The sequence below is a fragment of the Pleurodeles waltl genome, chromosome 5 (genome assembly GCF_031143425.1).
Source record: "Pleurodeles waltl isolate 20211129_DDA chromosome 5, aPleWal1.hap1.20221129, whole genome shotgun sequence".
NCBI lineage: Eukaryota > Metazoa > Chordata > Amphibia > Caudata > Salamandridae > Pleurodeles > Pleurodeles waltl.
Window position 1 is genome coordinate 1,598,504,273 of NC_090444.1, and position 20,620 is coordinate 1,598,524,892.

The 20,620-nt window shown below is 41.6% G+C and overlaps 1 protein-coding gene across 2 annotated transcripts in view; it reads left to right on the forward strand.

Moving 5' to 3' along the window:
* Positions 1–20,620, forward strand: part of HPCAL1 (hippocalcin like 1) — a 1,255,899-nt gene that overhangs the window by 430,963 nt on the left and 804,316 nt on the right. For both annotated transcript variants that reach the window (XM_069235927.1, XM_069235926.1), the window contains exon 3: positions 426–519. The gene's annotated coding sequence lies outside the window, so the exon portion shown is untranslated. The remainder of the gene's footprint in view (positions 1–425; positions 520–20,620) is intronic.

The window sequence follows — 20,620 nt, forward strand, 5'->3', positions numbered from 1 at the left end:
CTTGTAAGTAAATCAAGTATGCCAATTGGGGAAGAACCAATGTTACCATGTTTAAGGGAGAGAAAATATACACTTCAGTACTGGTTAGCAGTGGTAAAGTGCGCCGAGTCCGAAAACCAAGTAAAACAGTGTCAGAAAGGTGGAGGGAGGAAAGTTGGGGGATGACCATCCTAAGGCTGTCAGGTCTAACAAGTTGTATATTATGTCTTTTCCCAAACTAATCAGTGGCATGCCTACAGCAATTAGAATGGATGCTAAAGTTCTTTGTTAGTTTGAGTCATTTGGAGTTGTATTGTTTTTAAAGATAGGTCGTTTTTTTTCTGTCTTTAGTGAGCAACGTTTGCTAATTATTCACGCTCACTTAACTGTCCTAATGCTTACCTTGCACATGCTTAACTGTACATCCCACTCTTGTTTCTTTACAGAGTCCCAAGTCACCTTGAACCTGCTCACCTAAAAGATCCCTTAAAGCTGGGCGCATTTGAGAGGATTCGCCAACACAGCATGAACATTTTCTAGGTACTATATTTTTGATTTACGATTTTCATCCTCATCATATATAGACGATTTGAATGCAGTCAAGTTTCTCCTGTTTTATAAATTTTCTAGACTTTGGCGCTGCTGATCCGAGGCATTTCTAGTGTAACAGTAGTTCAACATTACAACTGCGTTAAAAGGTAGCATTTTGCCTGGTGACCGTGGCAATTACATTGTCCATGTGTCCTTCTCGAGCAAGGAGCCAGAGAGCCAATGATTTCTATTGTTTGTAAAGTTTTGGCATTCTTGTTTTGAGTGTAAATCTGAAGCGTCCTACTAAGTCTGAGTGTGTCATATCTTATCAGATAATAATGTGATGATAGCAGTGTGTGTACATGTTTTCTCCAGGTTATTTCAGTCACACCGTAACATAACACTTTCATTCTAGTTATTTCAATTGTCAAGTGTTATAAAAGACAACAAAATCACCAGGCAGTCTGAAAATTACTTCCATCCATCAACACCCAGGCTATTTTCCCAACCTGTTTAAAGCAATCTATAATTTCTATTGCGCTCTAGTTTATTCGCTGTTCAGAAACTTATTGAACAACTGGCTAGAGGCAAATAAATGATTCTGCGTCCCCATCGACACGTTCATTGGTGCTGTCAAGTCAAAAGGTTACAGAGCTCGAGCAATAACCGAGCTACTCATAACGTAGTTTACGAAAAGCTTTGTGCGTGTTTTAAACGACACAGGCTTCCTTGTGCCCATGGCTTTTGAAATTATTTTTGAACTCCCTTGCCAGTAAACAACTAACTATGCAATCCCTTTCATCCTGGGGTTATGCATTTCGAACATAACATAAAATAGTGATTGAACTGCTACACGCCAGGTTCTTCCTTGTCTGAAAATAGATTACAATAGTTTAAAGTTCTATGAAATTAGCATTAAGAATATATGTGTCCTAGACTAAATATACTGTTTGTGCAAAGGGACCGAGTACACAAAAGAGGTTTCACATATCTGGAAGGATGGAACTTTTAAATATATACAGAAGAATCAGGAAATCATCATTAATCCTGACCGATTTGACAGATGTCCCCAATCCCCAACTCTAATTCAGGGCCCATCTACTCAGAAATACCATAGCTATCCAATCTGCCCTATTTAGAGTGCACTTTCACATCTAAGTAGGGTGGATAGGACATTACCCAATGTTTGGCAAATGTATTGCATCCTCCAAACTCCAAATTAGGATCATAGTCTTTACGTTACAATGTTAATTCCCAGGCATTTATACATGCTAATTTATTCGTTTTTATGCAGAGTAAAACATGTCAACTATTCACCATTTAACCTATATTTGGAAATAATATTTTTTCGGATGTTTCTTAGTATTAATGGCGATAACAGAACTAACCATATTATTTTGTCACCAAGGGCCGGATCAGAATTTTTTTTGACTCTCGCTACTTCATGTCTTGAGTGGTAAGTAAGGCAGCGCTTGGTGCAGCTAAAGCCTTTAAAGCCCCTGGAACAAGCAACTATTTCTAACCGTTTAAGGTTGTAAAATACCACTGTTTCAGGTTTTAAATTATTCGCGACACAAGTCAATACAAAACTGTGGCAGAGACGTGCCTTAAATTAGCACTTACGGTGCTCACTTTTTGTAGTACTGTCACTGGTGTGATAAACACCCAGAATTGAAAGTGGTGTTAATGTGAGTGTTGCCACAATGTACTCCTGAACATCATATTATAGTGAGTTCTCCTGCAGTGTACACTACTAACAGCCTAAAATGTCAATTTTATTTGTCAATGTCTATACAGCAAAATTCTGCTGCATGCCTGTGATCAACGGAACCTCATAGTTAATTTTTTGATTGTGTCGAATTGATGTCCATCACTGTTCATCTGAAAGTGATTGTTCACATTGGATTTTTGTGAATAATTGATATTTTCTCTAATCTGTATTTCGAAAATGATTCATTTGTTTTGTTGTTCAGTCCAACAGATTTTTGCTGTTACTTGTGTCACATGATTTTCCAGACTTTTAAAATGTATATTTTATTAGCTTCTTGGAGAAAAAATGCATCACACCTTAGAATAACTGGGGAACTTTCACGTAAATCGCTGCTTATTCGAACTGAGATTCTTTTTAAAACTATATTTAACTTCTGATGAAGAACCAAGGGGCTCGAAATGCATAGGGGCCAGATGTTAGAGGAATATACATTTTAAACGTATGGAAAGGTCATAGACTTGGTAGGAGTGCACATTTTACATAGCTAAATTCTCTTGGACTCAACAATTAAATCTTTCATTTTTCAATCTACAGATGAGAGTAAGGAATCCTCATTCATTAATAAATGTACACTTACACTGAGAGAAGCGCTGCCCTCACCCGTACACATACCCTTAAACATCTTCATCAGTACTTTTAGTGCGTGCCATAGATTTGCTACATTCGTCAGTCTCCAAACGACCTTCAGAAACATCATTTTGAGAGTGGACAGTTAGAAGGTAAATAAAACTATGTGGCTATTCCAACACAATTGCCTAATCCAGGTACTAGGAATCTGCTTAATATTAGGGTCTTAAATAGAGCGTTTGTGCAGATATAAAAGGACTCCTCTATGAGACAATACAGAACAAACTATGAAAACATAGTTTGTTCTGTATTCATATGCTGGTAAACATTAGAACACTATTACGTTGTACAGGGATGTAACTAAATAGACAGTTAAACATTCTGTAAATTAAAGACTTTGTTCATGAAAACCATTCCCTTTGATAACAGTGTGGGTCAGTCCACAGGTTGCATCGGCGGAATCTGGAAAATATATCAATCTTTTGGAACAGAGCAGTTTAGAGACTGTGAGTTTAAATTCTTTTTATTGATTCCTTCAACAACAATAAGCTCTAAATCAACCAAGGCCACCCACCACACACAGACATTAGCGCTCATTCACATAACATTTGCATTGGGAAGGCATATTATCTCTGAATCCATGAGCTGACATCTAGACTGGATTATCTATTTTACAGTTACACCTGAGCTTCCCTTGGGCTTCAAATAATAAACACGGCCTTATGTAAACGTTTATGATTCCAATAAGGTTTATTAAAGTACTCCATTTCTCCTAGTGACAAAAGAATGGAGACTTTGGTGAATAGTAAATTTGTACAGAGTTCCTCTGAGACAACACACAAAACAACTACTTTTCTCACAACATAAACATAATGAAACAATAACAAGCCAACAGGGTTTCACATAAGGTAAGTCTAATGAACCAAGTACATTAAAGGCCAGCAACATACTCACCCAAATGTTTGGCTTGATTTCATGTTTTTATGGTAAAGCACTTTTGCAATTTGCACACGAAGCACAATTATTTATAAAGCAGATAGCCTATGCCTGTTCTTTTATCATTCAAGCACTTCCAGCAAAAGGCTTTCTCTCAAACGGATCCATTAGCACTCTCCATTGGAGGATGTTGTTAACACTTCTGTGGCATCAAATATTTGATTTAGTAGACCCAGCCTGGTCACCATCCAATCCATATGTTCAAGAGTGTAATTCATAAAATGTTTTTGTTTAACTTGTGTATGGTTTGAGCAAGAGGAAGTTGAAAATAAATATCAGTAATTGGTGTGTTCATCTTATGTGCGAATTGTAAGTGCTCTAGCAAAATGTATGGCCAAGTACCACTGAAACTCAAAATAGATGAGCATGCCAGCATTCGTCAACGTGCTTTCATTCAGGTAAAGAGCATCCCACAAACTTGTAGTTTTTAATTTTGGTCACATACGGAACAATTTAAAAGAAAATTGTATTGAAAATCATTGTGGAGTTCATTTGTTCTAAACATCTGCAAATTGTTCCTAAGGTATCTCAACAAAGGTCCAGCTCCAGGATTTTGCGTGTGTGGGGCAATCAATGAATTCAAGGGGGCTCAGCTGCATGGAGCCTAGCCAATTCAGAAGACTTATGTGCCAACACATGGGAAGTGTTTTTTTCAATTTCTGTTAGGTCCCCGAATTCTCCTGTCCCTCTTCCCCAAAGTGCTTTCCTTTTCCAACACACAATGTTTTATAAACAGAAAACAGTTTCTAGCATCCTCCTACATACTTATTGGGTGAATTAAATAACCTATCTTGCAAAGCTTAACTCTTACTCCCAAAATAAATTCTGATAGCAATACGTTTACTCAGTATAGTCAATATGTTCAAAACTGGTCATAACATGTGACTGTAACTATCAATGTTATTCATTTTTTGTAGATTGTTAAACTTTTCAGGCTTTTCAGGCAGCATACAACTAACAATGAAGTGCTGTCAAAGAAAAGCCCCACACGCTTAGACCAAACCATATCCAAAGATTTGGGGCAACTTCATCTTGTATCTCTTCTTTCCATGCAAGCCAAAATACTGAAATCAACCTGTGAATGTTTGACTCTCTGACCACTGTTTTGGACCCACACACCTTGGATTCCCTCCAGCCCAAAGTCCTGTAACAACCTTCCTGTAGGCACTGGATAACCTCTTGATATTCTCTGGATGGTGTCAGTGCCAATACACTCATTGGACAGCTAAAAACGTGCTAGGTAAATTTCTTCAGTTCATCTCAGCTATTGGTAATTACTCTAGGCTGTATACAGTTACTTATTCTTTAGCTTGAATGTTACATGCAGGGACAAATCATATGCAAATCACTCTGACCAATGTCAGCCTTGTTGAACCTCATCAATAAGGTGCAGCATGACTCCAACGGCACAGCAAACGTAGAACTCATTCTGAGAATACTCCTCCGACATATGTGGAAACACTTAAGGGTGCAAAAAGCTGTGCGTTATAAACGGGGTTTCTGGTTGGCTAGGGTATGCACCTAAGCCAGACAGAACACCCCATCTCTAGTTAGGGCAGGAAAGTTACACACCAAAGATAACCTGTGCTCACCCTCTAGTAGCTTGGCACAGGGTAGTCAGGCTTATCCCCAGAGGCAATGTGTAAAGCGTTTGCACAACACACTCACACCAGTGATGCACCACAAATGAGACTCCACACAGAATTATATATAAAAATTTGCTTCTTAGATTGTAATTGTATATCTTTGACCATAAACATCATAAGCATGGTGCAGGTGTACCACTTGTTACAATGGTACTCAGTATGATAACAATGCAAGTACCAACACGATCTGTATCCTGTGATCTAGAAATTTTGGGGTCCTGAAATGCATCGATACAACTCTTGAATCATCAAATGGCACCATATATACCACAACTCATAATTATTGTGCATACTATGTCTGCTGTCCGGTAATGCTTGGTATCCTAACGGGGCAAGAGTCAACACGATGTGTCTCATAACATCAGTGAATGCTTCGGGCTTGAAATGAATCCGATTATAAACAAAAAGGGGCATATGAATCACCACATTAATGGGAGCAATGCAACCTAGTTAGGAAAGACACATGGGTCACCAATCACCATAAGCACTTACTTCCTAGCGCCTTTGCACGCCTATTAGATTTTATTTGGTATTCAGGTTTCCCCATGTAGCAGCTGCCTGTGAGCATGTGGCATAGTTGCTGTAAAAAATAACACTGTTGGGAGCTGGCCCTCAGTGAAGGGACTCCCTCCCAGGTGTGGAAGAGGGCGGCCACCAAACAGATCTTAGAGCATGGGCCACGCACCCAACAAGATCGTAACTTTGAGGCACTGCTGCCTCAGTTGGTGAGAAATGCTGCTGATAGGTCTGCGCTCACAGCCGAGCAAGCCAGGAAGGCATGGGTTGGAGAATGGGCTGCACTTTTCTTCTCCCCTCAGGGCCTCTTGCCACAGTAGTGTGACACAGCACTGATTAGTGTGCACTTCGCCTCTCCCCACGGGGCCTCTTGCCAGAGTAGCTCACCCTAGCTCTGATCAATAGGCCCCCATGGAAAGGCTCGTAGTGCACACTAGCAGTCAGGAGAGGGCACATGCTGTCCCAAGTAAAAGGTGATGCGCTGGGGCTCACGCTGCTACAGTGTGAGATAGTGCTTCTCTTGTGCTGCATGAGGGAATCACCTATGCGTCCACACTTTCCTTTTTGAGAATTAAATAAAAGTGCAAACGCGCTCATCACTGCCCGTGTGAGACAGGCAGAGGCAGAAACTGCTGGGACCCCTTGGAGAACTCTTGGGCACAAAACGGGGCAGGCAGCAGGTCAGCCCATGGGGTTCCTTGAAAGAAGCAGCAGTTTCTCCTGCAGGCAGCAGGTTGGCACATCAACGGAAGTAGCCCCAATGGCAGTTCCTTCTGGCAGCACCAGCAATGCCTACGGAAACCAAAGCTAGGATCAGCTGGCAGCAAGCAGCCAGCAGAGAAGCAATCCAATGAGTCCTTTATGCCACCCCTAGCAGATAACAGGCAGGGTGGCAACAACAGAGTCCTTTGTGCAGCGCAGCAGTCCTTCTGACAGAGGTTGAGTTGTAATTCCAAAAGTGCTCTAAAAACATGAGGTCAGAGCTCCTGTACTTATGCTCAAAAATGTATATGTTCAAGGGGTGACTTTAAAGGAACCCTTTCAAGTGTAACACAACCCCTTTCAACCCAGCCCTGGCTCCAGACATCAGTAAGGGGTAAATCAGCCCCTTCTGTGAGGGCAGGACATAACCTATTGACATGTAAGGTGTGAACAAATTCGCCCTCTCCCAGCCCAGGATGACCATCAGTATGCGAATACCTCTCCTGTCGCACCCAGCCTCCCCTGTGTTATGGTTGCCTGGAAAGTATGCACAAAGTGTAGCTTTCACTCTGCCCTAGACGGAGGTTGGAGTCAGGCTACAAAACACTAAAGTTATAAGCACAGAGAAATGCCCACTTCATAAAAGTGTCAATTCTAAAGTACTAATGTACAATCCAACTACACTAGTAAGCAGGATTTCTCACTACCATTCCAAACATGCCAACGCTACTCCTTTGAGATCAGAAATTGCCACTTACAAATGTATAAGGGAATTCCCAATGCTAATCTTTAAGAGGAGCAGCCCTCACAGTAGTGGAAAATAGGCTGTTTGTCACTACTAGGACATGTAAAACATAAAGGTACATGTCCTACCCTTTACCTAGTCAGCACCCTGTCCATATGGTTACATAAGGCCTACATTTGAGGTGACGTAAGTGTAGTAAAAAGTGAGTCTAGATCTTGGCAAGTAGTTTGAAATGCCAAGTCAATGTGGCAGTACACTGTGCATGCATGCCCTGCAGTGGCAGGCCTGAAGCAGGTTTGAAAGACTTCTTCTGTGGGTGGCACAGCCTGCTCTGTAGGCCCACTAATAGCATTTGATTTACAGACCCTGGGCCTATAGTATATCACTTTACAATGGACTTATAGGTAAATTAAATATGTCAAACAGGTGTAGGTCAGTCATATCATGGTTTAGCGGAGAGAGCACATGCACTTTAGCACTGGCTAGCAGTGGTAAAGTGCCCACAGCCCTACAACCACCACAGAGAGGATCAGAAACATAGGAGGAAGAAGGCAAAGTTTGGGGATAACCCTACAGAAAGGGCCATTTGCAACACTGTGGATGGAATAGCTTAATCAATTTCTGCACCAGTACTCACTCTACTTCTATTACACCTGTCGGTATTCTTCAACACTGTTGACTACCAGACACTCATTCACAGGCTCCATGGGATGCAGATGAGGTGACTGGCCCATGTGTGGATAAGGTTATTCTAGAAAGACAGGATCCAGACTGTTGAAAACCATCCTCACCCTTACTATGCCAACCATACTCTCAAGTGTAGCGTGCTGTTATACCCACACTCTAGTGCTTATATTGTGCTTAAAGCAGCCCTCATGAAAATCTTGAGCAAGCCTTACATGCATATGCTGACCATACATGACTTCTATTAATGCTGAATCTTTCCACCACAGTGGCCAGCATTATCCAGCTTTGAATCTGTAATATTACAGTGTCAACCTTGGTAGATGGTGGATTACATCTTAAAGATAAATGCTGATAAAACAAAGATAATAGACTTCATTGACCAATAAACCACTTCGTCTGCAGCTTTCCATTGTTTCCCTCCTTACTGCCAAAGCGAGGAGTCTCAGAATCTTGTTCAACTTCTTGATGGTTTTCACACCCCATATCAATAAGGTTGTTTCCATCTGTGCTCACTATCTTGGGACCCTTGGGAAGATTTGACTTTTTCTTCACATTGAAGACAAATGCATACCCACTCAGCCAGCCATTACTTCTCATCTGGATTAATGCAGCATCCTTTAACTGCCTCCCCAGTACCTGATCTCCCATACATAAATTGAACAGAATACATTGAATATAATACAGTGGCATCTTTTTCCTCACTTCACGCCCATCAAGCTACATCTGGCAATGTTCCATAGGTTCCAGCAGATAGGAGATTATTTTGCAAGACCTTGTGCATTACTCAAACAGCAGTCTATCGCTCTTGAGTTTTCGATCTTTCATAGTAATTTCACTGTTGTATTTCTTTGTGTGCTCTTTGCTCTTCCTTTCTGGTCTGGGCCTCAAATTTCGCTCTGTTGGCCATTTCCTTCATCTCCGCCCTGTCAAAATGGATGAGCCTTTTTCTTTCAAAGCCACAACTCTCTGGAATGATATATATGTCTCACCCTAGACAGCATCCCACATAATCTGGTCTCCAATTAATCTCTGAAAATGTATCAGTTCTTAAACTCAGCTCTTATCTTGGCAACATCTTGGGGCAGGATAACCTGAATAACAATGTGCTTTAAAAACTGCATAATCAAGAGATGACGCAGTTTTACCCACAAAATGTAAGGCATGCTTCATACCTTCTGACAAGACTTGTGTTTTTCATTTTGTGGGTCATGACCACAAATGAACTTCTCTAATTAATAGTGCAAGGAAGATGACTGTGTGTTAAACACTGACGTATTGTGAGCAGTAGATCACAAGGAGATTGAATCACAAGGTCAACTCAGCCTTCTATACTTCTGAGACTGATAATTTGAGCACCATTACATTTTGGAAATAGTAACAACTGTTTTTTACGCTGCTTAGATTCATTAAAGCATGAAGTGCTATATGAAGAACAATACATTACATATACACGTTTCATGGTCCTGGCTTTCCCCTTGGGGTTGGCCCTTAACATGTGCAAGTATTTTTGAAACAGTTGAGGCATAGTTATTCATGGAAGGTCAGACATCTCAGTACTTGTATTCACTCTCAGCCTTCTCATATCACTCATGTCCTTTTTGTGAATCCTTGTGGCTTTGGGAAGCTTAGACTGCCCACATCAATTAATGCATTGTGCAGGGTAGAGCACTATCTGCACAGCATGTGTATTGGGTCTGTATTTTCATATGCTGTTGGGTCTACAAACGATGATCTCAGAATATAGACATATGTTTGTCATTCAAATTATTCAGTGGTGCAATTTCTAAAGCGCACAACTACGTGCTAAGGGGTCCTAGCTTTGACTGCTTGAGTGCTTTCTGAAATGCAAGATAATGAGAAGTTGAACATAATTCAAGGTATAGTGTATTCCAATTTTTCAAAGCTTTATAAGAAAAAGTCCAGCCACATTGTTTTTGTTTATTGATCTTAAGAATTCTTAGTAGATGAGCTTAGGAAGTTCTGAGACTGGGAGTACCAACAAAAGAGTTGCTGAGTAAAAGAAGGGCCTTTGTCATGTAAGGTCTTTTAGCAAAAACATTTATTTTTTAACATCAAATGCTTGCTAGTAGGAGGCCAGTGTAGATTACAACAGTGTCCAGAGATGTGAATGTTATATGGCAATTTGAGCAGGAGAGTTGCTGCAGCTTGCACTCAGTGTAGCTGATGGATAACCAAATACAAGCCATTAAATAAATGTGATAGTATGTATCTTCCATAAGCAAAGGAGGTATTTTCTTGAGGATCTGAAGATGCGAGAAACAAGTCTTAGAATTCTTCACCACTTGCAGCTTGAAAGAGAGCTCGCTGTCATAAGTACAGCCGAAGATTCCTGACAGTTCCATTGGGTGTGAAGGCAAGTGCATGGGGTATCCAGCCACCAAGTATCACTACTTCTGTTTTATCAGTGTTCATTTTCGGACAGTTGTACAACAAAAGTGAAACTGCATCAAGCTGCAGCAGAATTGCTACATGCAAGATCTGTATTCTTGTCCAATCACAGTATAAACTGGGTGGTATGAGAATAGCTCATGAACAAAATATTAAATTCATGAATATACTTTGCTAAAAGAGTGTCAAAAAGGTCAAATGGGTAGGGCTTATGGCTAACCCCTGAAGTACCACACAGATTCCAGTTCTGCAAAATCAGAAGGGTGGCATGGTGTCTGACTGTCTGAGGTCCAAACGATAGGAAGAGGCTTTGCCTTTGATCACATATATTCTCAGAGCCTGTATAGCAGAGTTCGAAGGGACTCAGTATTGAAAGCTGCCAAGAGATAAAGGTGAATCAGAGCTGCTTGCTATCCTAATTGCATATCACCCTCTCTTTTTTTTTTAACATCAAGGAGGGCAACTTCAGTTAGATAATATGGTCGAAGTCCAACTTGTGTATCATCTGTCAATTAGTTTTTAGTAATTGCCAAGTAAAGTTCTGTATTACATTGTCTCTCAGCTACCTTATTGTTAAATTGCTGAACGGAGATAGATCTGTGATTGCTCATTATGGCAGTTTCCAACGAGGGCATTTTCAATAATGGGACCATACAATATGTTTTTTTCTATCCAGAGGGACTGAGGCAGTATAGACAAATGTGTTTAAGAAATTCCATATCAGTAAAGCAATGGTAGAAGCTGGTAGTGGCATAATTCATACAGGGAAAGGGTTATCTGCTGAGCCTGCGGTTAGTCCTGACAAAAGTAAGCAGTGGTTCCCCAAGTTTGTTTTCTTTCCTCTAGGAGGTTTTGCTGGTTCTTGCAAGGGGTCCACCGGCCTTGGGTACTTTCCTGCTGTAAGCACAGTGCTGTTGCCATCCTTCCAACCACCTGGAAGTGGCACTAGCCTGTGTACGCATACTGGAACACAGGTGGCTTTCTATATAGATATTGGTTCTGGCATCATGAGCCAGGGTGAGCACACTTGCAAATGGGTTTTCTGAAATAGGGGCGAAGCCTGATAGCATGGGCCATTATAGGCACACTTTACCCCCTGTGGTGGCTGTAACTTAAGTGTACAGCACACCTCTTCAGGTTTGTATGTGCGCCAGGGCACATATGCCCAGGGGGGTGCGGAACACCCAGGCAAGTTTGACCTGCCCATGAGAGCTGCTCTGCCTATAAACTAAAATGGGAGAAAAGAGTCTTGTTAGGTCTGGCTGCAGTAGTGAATTGCAGAGGAGTAGCCTCATGATGTTTGGTATCATTGGATTCAGAGTGACAAACCCCCTCTAATGGTAAAGGTGATTTTATTATTAATGCTCTAGAAATGCCACTTCTAGAACGTGGGTATTTCTAGATTCTCAGATGCTTTGTATGTCGTGTTAATTCAGCTTCATTCCATTGGGTGCGGGGGAAGAGCACATCTGTGCATTCCCCAAGCGGCAGCTCTAAAACTTGGGCATCCAGAATGACAGACCTGTGCCATTTGGGGCGTGGGATAGATAGATAGACTGGAGGGAGAGGTTTCTGACACTTGGCTTCTCGAAGCCAGAGCATGGCCCCACTAAAGACAAAGATATACGTTCTGGGTCCTTGGGCAGAATGGGAGGAAATTTACGGGATACATCTGTGGTTCAAAGGCATACCCTTTGAACCACCCCTAACTTCAAAGGCACACTTTAGTATAACTAGGGATACTATCCTTCAGCAAGCAGAGTTGAATCTACAGCGATGCAGGACCGGTGCTGGTACACCGCATGGTGCGCTTTGCCAGAGGAATCTGTTGTGTGCAGGAGAATAACTCTCTGTGCACCCTTCCTGTATTGTGGCTAGCCTGAGCTGACTGCCTGCTGCTGTGTCATAACCTGAGGTGTGCTCTCAAAGGCCAGGTTGCTGCCCCCTGTTCTCTGCGAAGGTCTCGGACATCAAAGACCTCCTGTGAGGGATTTACATGATCTGTCAGTACCATCAAGAGCTGTGCCATCTTCTGTGCCTACATAGTTTGCTGGACTCCACCAGGCAGCAGGGCATGAGCGTGGACTAAGTATTGTGTCTGGAGACTGGAGTTACCTGGTGCGCAACCTACAAGTACTGCCCGCACTTAAGGTGAGTGGCCCTTCATTGTGGGGACCCTTGCATGCCGAGATGTCTTGTAGTCTGAGCAGGATTACCCGTTGCAGGACCCTTTGTGCCCGCTGTTGTTGAGTGAGTCACATTTTGTCTGTGTGACCCTCAGCTACACGAGCATTGCGCGCTGTGCCACGTTCACAGGTTACACTCCTCGGAGGTGGGGGTGCAACCAGAGTTGTGGTATACTCTGCCTTGTATGGTATGGCTGATCTTGGGTAGAAGTGTGTGTGACCAGGGAGTCTGGTGTGACTAAAGTCATCATGCACCAAACATTGTGCCTCGTTCAAGGGAGGTACGTAAACGAATTACCTTGTGTGACCAGATGAGCTAGACCGACTCAAGTCATTGAGCGCTAGGTGTTGTGCTTCATTCCAGAGAGGTGCGGGATTTACATTCTTCAAGGGAGCATTCAGGAGTGCCTGGTCCGGTTCAAGTCTTCAAGCACCAGACTAGTGCCCCCTCCTGATAAGGTACCACATTGGAAATGGTCTTTGGATCGTATAGTCATGGGCTATTCAGGTCATCAGGCCCCTGATATTGTACCTCATTTTTGTGGCGGCACAGCACTGAGCACTTTTGACGTGGGAGAGTAACCATCTGGTTCAACTCAAGTCTTTGTGCACCAGACGCGGTGCCTTTTTGTAAAGAGAGGGAGGATCTGGTAACTTGTTGTGTGCAACCGAAATTGTTGAGGTTGACTCAACTCAACATGCCATGATGGTGCATCACTATTTAGGATGTGCCGAAATTGGTAACTATTTTGTAACACTGACTGGGGGGTTGGGCCCCATGGTGGCTAACGGGTGGCTCCAGTGACTCTTCCCCAGGTGTTGCAGACCTCTGAGCAAACCTCCTACTGGATGCTCAATCTTCTCCTTGCTAATTCTTTCTAAATTGGCTGTTGTCTTTCCTTCTCCATTCCCATTTTGTCCCTGGGATCCTGCGTAGTGACACTAGGGCTGCAAGCGGCCTAGTATCCAGGGGGAAAGGTTGACTCAATCTATGGTTTCTGGTGCGGTGGGATAGCTGAAGCCAGTTGGTTGGTGGAGGGCATTTTGGGACCTAGGGTACCTGCAAACACAGTGGTATCCACTATCCGGATATCAGGGCACATCATTAGGGTGCCAGAAGTTCCTGGGTACAAGTGGGTGAGTGCACATGCCGGCTGATACCCATGACACCGCCTGGCAGTGGAGATTGGATGTGCAGGAGTGAGTGCGAGGGCAGCACCATGGTGTTGCTGATAACCTTCTTTTGCCAGGGAATTACTGAGCAAGACATTACGATTTACTAGTATGGCCTATGCCGCAGTACTCTGTGGGAGTGTTACAATCCTTGTATGTACTTATTGCTGGTAGCATTGGGAACCAGGGCACACCCTGAATTTAAGTGTTACATTTGGTCAATTCTAGGGTGGGTCTTGTGCTGACAACGTGTGGCACCACATGAGGGTGCGGGGAGGGAAAGTATAGTTCTCTCACTTGTACATACTATCGTTGTTGTTACACACAGTTGGGCCGAATATTGTGATCTCTATTGCTAAATGTGATTTATGCCCAGATTTCCATGATACTCATGCTGTGTTGACAATTTATGTGTTGATTACAATTTTTATATACCTACAACTGTGTGAAGTCTCATTTGTGCCGCTCAGCATGGTTGTGCTGGGGAAGTGCTGTGCTCTTGCTTTACACATTGCCTCTGTGATAAGCCAGGCTGCTCTGTGCCAGGCTACTCCAGCATGAGCACAGGTTACACAGCAAATGTAATCACTCACCCTTGACGGGAGTGTCAAGATTCTGCCTGGCTGGGGCCTTGCCGCAGCCAACCAAAAAGTTCCACCTCCAACACCTGCTTTAACCTAACTTATTAGCTGGATTGTCAATTTGGTAGACATTGAGGAGAACTTTAAGAAAGGAAGTAAAACAGGTGGCAAGATGTCTGACTGATGAGGCTTCATTGTAATCGGTGCCAGCATACAGAGTTTCCGACTGGCAGACCTCATGCTTACTCCTCTCATAAAAATGGCGTCATTGATGTTTTAGTATCTGACATTGTTCAAATTTTATAAAATAAAGGTCTTTAAGTCGAGGTTCTGCCCTTTGTGTTATTACAAGGGTGTTAGTATAACTTCCCCTCTGTGCTTGCACCAGTAAAGGATGAGCTGCTATTTTCTCAAACAGAAGGTCAACAATGACAATTTTCAACACTGTGAATTCTGATTTACTCGCCCGGCCCATATAGGCAAATTCTGTTCCTAAGTGGCTGATTGATGACACAAACTGCAGTCATTGAGTTTCATCCCAATTGCTTAAAAACAAACATTTCTTTAAAAATAAAAAGCTTTTCCAATTTTTGGTAAATATAAACCAATATCTAGAATTGATACATTCGATGAAAATATTTTCTCAGCAGTACTGGGCCAGATTTTCTTTACCTCCTTCCTACAAAAAAGCAACAGTTGTTAATGTGCCTCAATAAAGTAATAAAATGTATAATTCATTATTACTTCTCAAGGAAATGCCAGCAATAACTTCAAAAAGCTTGGTTAAACCCAAAGTCTGAAGTGGCTTTCAGGACTTGGCCAACTGGGAGGCATAATCCAAATACCGCCTCCTTCACGCGAACATTTAATGTAACTTTGAGTGGAGTAGCCTACCCCTCTGCATTCCACTGACTCAAGAATGAGTAGTGGAGTCAGGCAGGGACTGGTAGATTAAGCAAGAAAGCAGCTCAGTGGTAAGTGCTATTAATGGTGTATGGTAACTACGGGAAGCCAGGCCCACCTTTGTTATACTCTAATACCATAAGTCCTTTCAAGGACTATAACATAGTGTCTTCGTTCAGTAATACCAATTCTTTATTCAAGCTCACTTGTGTAAAAAGACTGGGCCATCTTGGGGTCTGTTCTTACACAAGTCTACATGAACTGAAAATCAGAAGTGTTCAAGTCACACAGAGTTCATTAGAGTCTGTTTAATTTCATGTATGTAGTAGCACTTCATGCCTGCAGTTTTATGCTTGCAGCATCACTTCTCTTCAGTTTCTCTGTTGCTTTGCTCAACACCATTTCTCAATACATAAATGAAATGTGAACCCTTCCTAAAACATGGACAGCCTTTTGCACAAGTTGGGGCTTCCCACGAAACTTATTGCTAGGATTCCAAATGTTTAACCAGGTTTCCAGAATATGCCTACATTTAGTTACATGATCATGGTTAGTTAGCTTTAAATGCTCCACAGTGTCGCTCATTGAAATCCAGAATACCTATGCATCCTGTGCAACATGCAAGAGGGCAAAGGTCTGGGTTACCTCCAAAAGCACATACCAGGTAGCGATCTACAGATGGCTTTCTCCCACCAAATTTCATAAAGCTTCTTAAAGAAACTAAAACATGGAAGATGATCCTTAGGAGCCCAGGACCCGAAATTCTGGAGCATACCCCTGCCCCTTTATTAGCTGAAGGCAAATATCTAAAATTCAGAAACAAAATCTTTGTGGGATTCAACTAGATTCATCTGTGTAAGACTATATACACATGTATTACTAGCACTTTCATTTAAGGGGAAAACTGAATAATGCTGTGTTTACGATATTCCACAAAATCCAACTGGATTCTAAATCCCCTTATGTTTATTACGGCACTCCATATGTCAGTATTGTATACAAGTCTGTATAAAGAAAGAAAGAAAGAAAGTATGCTTTACATGGTAGCCACCTGAATCACTCCGGAATTTAGTATGAGTGAGTCTGTTCATTCTTAAAGAGCTGTAAAGATTTTCAAAGTGATAGTTTTCACGGGGAAAACTCCGTTAATTTTCTACTAGGACATTTACTGCTCTTGTCCTGTAAAGCTCCTTTAAATCCATATACTGCAGCATATTTGATTCGCTACTCTAGAATATATATCATTTTATATTTGTTATATTTTTCTAATCTGCCTGTTATTTCTAATTAATCAGATGCTGTCTCCTAATCTATTTTAGTGTTGTAACTAAATATCGTTTGTACCTTTCCTTTCAGATATTTGTAACAGAATGTTCATTAATTTATTTCTGATTGGAGGATCTGTATTGTACTTTGCCCATCTTTTAGTCTAAAAGTAACGCTGGTTTATAGCTGGAAAAATTGGTTAACTTGAAAAGTCCAACCTTTGTCATAGAGTGGAGCAACTATTCACATGTCCACCGGTCTTCATTTTGTGCATTTCATGATGCAGGTGCTGCCAATAAGGACTCGCACTTCAATGATTGAAATCTGGGACTTTCTAGATTCCCTGTTTTCTTTTTTACTAGAGGGTTATGCTTCAAAACATGTTGTTCAGTGTACTGAATTATTATGTAAGTGTATATACAATAATAATTGTACCATCGGAAATCCAGGTGTAGTGGCTCAGTTGACTGCTGCAAGCACTGCAGAGATCTGTTTGTGATCTCATGGTCACTGGTTCAATCAATCAATATCTTTATTCGGTCATTTATAGGACCATAGAAGCACGTTAAAACCTATCACAAAACCATTTAGAAATCAAGGGCCATATGTACCAACGCATTTTCCCATAGACACAGGGGTAAAACCCTTTGATACATCTGGCCCCAAGTGTTAATGTATATCTGTCGCCCAGCAGTCAATATGTAAGTTCATGATGCATATTTTTTTCCCTATAATCAACGTGTGGGTTACAAAATGTAAAACTGCAAAGCACATCATTGGGGGCTCGAGGGATTTTAGAAAAGTTAAATCCTCTCCGTGTGTTACTTAAATGATCTTCCACTAAGGATAGGGCGAAAGAACTGTGTTGTAATGCTTAGTTGAGTCATACCTGAAACCTTGCCGTCCCCTGTGTTCCAGGACCCACTTCTGGAGCTTGGAGACGCTAAGGTTCAGAGAGAAAGGCGGTTGGAGAGAGTACAGGAGTTGTAAGATTACGGAGCACGGATCCTATCTTGGGTTGGTTTTCCTGCAATAAATCTTCATCTAACTTGCAGTGTTTGTCTTGTTATAACACACTGTAGGCTGGGGAACGAGTACAATGTGCAAAATAACATAAAATGCTTCCTTTATTGGCAGGAGACCTCATCACAGGGGCAGCTCGGTAAAGAAACAAACCAAGATCCTGAGACGGGAAAAGCCCCTAAAAAGGGTATCATATGAGCTTTAAACCGGTATACATAAACGTGTGCTTCACCTTTTCAGTCAATATTACATAGGGCTCCATAACATTACTAGTTCAAAGTGGAATGTAAGATTGTACATGTCAAGTGCTTTCCTAAGTCTCATGTTTTCTTTATGCTCCTTGTTTTGTATTTTGTTCTTGAACTGCACCTTGAAGAGGATGCTGATGTTCTCTGCATTTTTCTGAAGATCACTCAATCCTGCCTCGTAAAGTGTTTTTTTTTTACATAACTAACTCGGGGGATGACTTACACATTACTTAGATTCAGTCTTCCCCTTTACTGCGTGTGAAATTCAGTTTAAGTGTTGCCCAGATTTTGAACCATAACAAGATAGGAGCCAGTTCTACCAGGTCCTCTAGAAAGCCCATCCCTACTTCGTTGTGAGGGATAAGACTCCAGATAGATCTGGGTAAACTTAAGCCTATTCACAAATCTGTTCTCTATGGACTGCAGGGTTTTCACAGAAGAATACTACCACACTCCTGCTCCATTTGTGGCCCCTGTAATGCAATTACTTTCGTACAGCATAACCATTTCCTTAAGGGATTTATGTCCCAAGTTCTCAGCAAACCTGAAAACCATTTTACATGCTGCCTCCATTGATTACAATCTCTGGTTTATTAAACACTCTCAATTTATGTTAGCATTAAAAAAAAAATAACAAAAATAGGTGAAATATGATACTTCCATAATTGGAGTACTTCTCTCAGATGCAGGTAAAAATAAAAGATTTAGTATTATTGATCTTGAGCTTCAGCCCCTGCATAAAACTATAAAACCTGTCTAAAAGTGCTTGTAAACCATTTGCAGTTTGAGCTAAAAGCACTGAGTCATCCTCCTACAATAGTACAGGGACCAGACACAAGCTGTTTTTAGGTACTGCAGATGTCAAAGCACTTATGAAAATATCTAAGGCATTAATGTAAAATAAAAATAAAAAGGAAGCCAATATACAGCCTTGTCTGACCCCTCGGGTAACTGGGATGGGAGATGTCTGATTCCCAAGCTGGGTTTGTTGTACCCACATAGAGGTGTCTTGGTGCAGCCTTCTTAAAGCATTCAATAAAAGGAGATCAACCCCGGCACACCCCATGATATCTCCCAATTTGTCTCTATCACTAGGTCAAAAGCACAGGAGAAATATATAAAGGCCGTGTGAATGGCTCTACTCCTGGCTTTGATGTATTTGCCCAGAATAAGGGACACATTTATTGCTTGTTCAGAACTGCCCAGTCCTGAACAAAACCACTCATAGTGGGCTTCTGTAAAGAAGGATTTATCTTCTGCCCAGGATCACCCTTGCAAATATTTTCACAGAGGAGTCAAGTAACGAAATAGGCCAATAATTTGAAGATTGTACTCATCTCTCTTCTTATAGATATAAATTGTCACTGATTCTCTCCAAGACTGTACTGGTTCCTTGACTTTAGGGCTCTAGAACAGTGGTTCCCAACCTGTGGTCCGGGGACCCTTAGGGGAAGCCTCCTCAGGGGGTCCGTGATTGCTGAGAAAATGAAATAATATTAACAGATTAGATCCCCAGCTTTCAGAAATGACTCAGTGGGGGTCATTGGATTCCAATAATGATTCAGTGGGGGTCCCTGGTTCCAGTATTGATAAAATGGGGGTCCACAGAAGTCAAAAGGTTGGGCATCACTGCTCTAGAATGTTTGTAAGGAGTGTGGCCCAGAAGTCTAATTTATGCTTAAAGAGTTCTGCTGGGACCCCATCTGGCCCTACTACCTTTCCTGTTGCAGAACTAGCAATAGCTTTTCTTACTTGCCCCACAGAGATGGTGTAGCTAAATTCTAGTAGGTCATGGGAGTAACACCTAGACCAGCTGGTGCTGAAGGCACTAGTTCACCTACGACTGGGTTAAAAACCTTAGTAAAATGGAGAGCCCAATCATGCTCCAGAATATGACAATCAGTGCCTAAAGCAATTTTTCCAGAGTAAAGTGGGCAATTCAATATCTCCCAAAAAGCCCTATTATACGCTGCACATGCCAAATCTTCCCAGGCCTTATATCTTAACTTGCTCTTTCTTTTTTCAAGTGCTTGGGTATAGTTAAAACTTGCAGCTTTAACCATCTCTTGGTCTCATGGAACTGTATTAGTTACTCATTTTGAGATTTTATGGGTATTTGTAAATTCAGAATAATACCATGAATGCTTGGGGCAGGCCATCCATGGCTTACCTATTAGTAACATATCAGAAATTGATTTACAGATCTTTATAAAATGTTCCCTTACGAATAGTGTCTGCATTTTCTGAAAGGCAGCTCAAAATCTTTGCATATCTAATTGTGATCAAATCGGCAAACATTTGGTTTGGGTCAGCATATTGTCATTTACTCCACACACCTTGATTGGTTGAATAACTTCGACAGAATCTTTCTAGAAGTAGAGGGGGCTTGTTGTAAAGAAGAGAAAGGGACAAAAATTGTGATAATTGAGCGATGGTCACTTAAAGGGGAAAGAAGAACCTCATATTTTTTCTACAGAAGGGACAAATCACCTGACAGTAATATAAGGGTAATTGAGATGCCTTTACCCAGCTCCACAAAAGTTGGGAGATTCGCCAAACAATCGCTGTTAGAAATTGGGTCTCTATTTGGCAGAGATATGCACCCTGTCCAAGTAGGGACCACAGTCCTAGTCAGAGTAAGTCACAACACAACCTAAATTATCCTGTGCTCACCTTCTGGTAGCTTGGCAC